The 2299-nt window shown below is 33.7% G+C and overlaps 1 long non-coding RNA gene across 1 annotated transcript; it reads right to left on the reverse strand.

Annotated features, from left to right (window-relative positions):
- Positions 1-2159, reverse strand: LOC111365761. Its single transcript, XR_002697477.1, has 3 exons — positions 1947-2159; positions 815-896; positions 1-15 (listed from the first exon to the last, which is right to left on the reverse strand). It is a non-coding gene; the product is annotated as an uncharacterized LOC111365761 (long non-coding RNA).
- Positions 2160-2299: the final 140 nt, after the last annotated feature.

Below are 2299 nucleotides of genomic sequence, written 5' to 3' on the forward strand. Positions count from 1 at the left end.
TGAGAACAACATCACCTTCAAGAAAAGCAATTTGACCGACAAAACCATTATTAACATAATACTCACAATCTAAAGCTACGTTCAGTTAAAAGAATATATAAAATCCAGAGCACCACAAAAGCAGCTAATCTTGCTTCATTTGATTTTACTCCTCCTCAAAAACCTACTCCAACTTTTTTTCTATAAAATTGTTTCATTTCTAAAGTTATTTTTTTTTTGTTCTCGTGTGCGATTTGTAATGGCGCCAACAAATGGCAACAGAAGAACAGAAACTTGAAAAATTAAACAGACATTAGTGGAACCTCTCTCCTAAAATTTTGTGCAGTTTCCGTTCTTTGAACATTTGTTACCAAGGGTTATATATACATATTAAGACGTAGGCTAGATACCTGCAAATACAGACACAGAGTTATGCGCTAATGCAAAATCTCTTTTTAAAGGTAAAACAAAGGTTAGTGGAAGCGCCTCAACTGTTTCGGAAATGAAGGTGGGGAATAGAGGAGGCATGTATACATGATACATCAAAAAATTCAAACATCCACTTCTCCACAAAAGAAAAATCACCTCGTCGATCATAAAATAGGAACCTTTTATTCATATGTCCAATCTTTCAAAATGTAGATTTTGTAGAAGAAAGAACTCTAATTTAAATTTTCAAGTTTGAAGAATGGAGTTGAATAAATCAGAGGTATAAAGCTAGAGTGGAAATTGTAGGTGTAGTTATGAAAAAACCAATAAACAGTGGGATTAATGCATAGGATGAAGTAAACAAATCATAAGAGTTTAAAAAATAAACGAGAAGGCCAATACAAACCTTTCCAAACACTAATTCTCAAGGCCTCAGAAGACAGTCCATGGACATATTCGCCCAAATATCTTCGAAGCAAATGCAAAACCTACAATAACATTAGTCAAAAACCAGCTTAATTTACATACTTTAAAGATAACCAATTCACACAAGCTTCTTTCATGACAACTAGACAACTGAAGGAAAAGATGTGCAAGCTTTCTCAGGATGTGTTAAACAATGGTATCTCAAGAAATTAAGAAATTACTAGTATCAAGAGTGGGATACCAGTTCCTAACCCAGGGCAGAAATTACTACATAAGCTTGCCATGTGATAGCATAAGTACTAGACTGCATATGAAATGTATTCGCATCTAAAATAGCATCAGGAGCTGTTCTTTTCCTTTTACTATTTGAATGCATCATATGACAGAGATTTGATAGGGATCATCAATCCACCAGTATAACAGGCACTACATGAGCTTTCGAGAGTAACTAGGTTAAAGTTAGATTAATACTCGTTAATTCCAAAAAATATGTGTGTGTGTGGTCTATCGAGATTTTATTTTTCCTATAATGGCAGCATGGGATTTTGGTCAGGGCTGTTTATTTATTTCAAGGCTCTTCATCAAACTTCCATTAGATAGCCCTTTTCTGTATTCAGATCAATAAAATTCTTCTATGTCAACTTATGTTCAGAACTTGTCACAAAATTCACAACAAAATGATTAATAATATGTTTCTTACTCTTTTCCATAAAATTTCTAGAAATAATCCAAATCAAAAGGCTATGAATAACGCAATTTCATGATCAAATTTCAAAAAACAATCTCCACCTTTAAAGTTAAGAAATTTGGCCAATTGTCGGCGTCATTTCATCTTAACTTACAAAATTCGTACTACTTACCAAATTATAAGCAAAGTTGTCGCTGTCATCATCTAGCTTCCTTTTTTTCCATCAATATATCATAATTCAGTATATTAAACTGAAACAGTTACTAATAGCTAAATGCACTACAATTCCATACAAAATAATAATTTTAAAATTCATAATCAAACAAAAAGAAATAAATTTTCACGTAGTCAGTGCCAGCAATTCGTAACTCTTTATTTGAATCTGCGCGTAAAGAAATTAAAATAAATAAATAAAAATTCTTACATGTGCCTCGAACATGATGACAGATTAAATGCCGATCGTTCCGAGCGACGGGTTTTTTAAGTTAATCGGAATAGAAATAAACGATCGCCATCTAAAAACGTTCAATAAAAAGAGAAACTTGATGAGAGGAGTTTCTTCGGTTTCGATAGGAGTTTTTACTGTGCGTGTGAAAGTGGAAAAGTGGAAGGGGGTGACAATGTGTTTTGTCCAAGAGTAGAGCCGGTTCGATTTGGAAGTATCATTTCAATTTGGGAAATGTAGGCCGAGTAACGGGTCGGGTTGGGTAGGGTCCAATCCTTTCCGGGTATAATGGTTGATTATTGAGAGATTGATGCAATAATAATTGCAAGAGA

Source organism: Olea europaea, chromosome 17 (assembly GCF_002742605.1).
Source record: "Olea europaea var. sylvestris chromosome 17, O_europaea_v1, whole genome shotgun sequence".
Lineage (NCBI taxonomy): Eukaryota > Viridiplantae > Streptophyta > Magnoliopsida > Lamiales > Oleaceae > Olea > Olea europaea.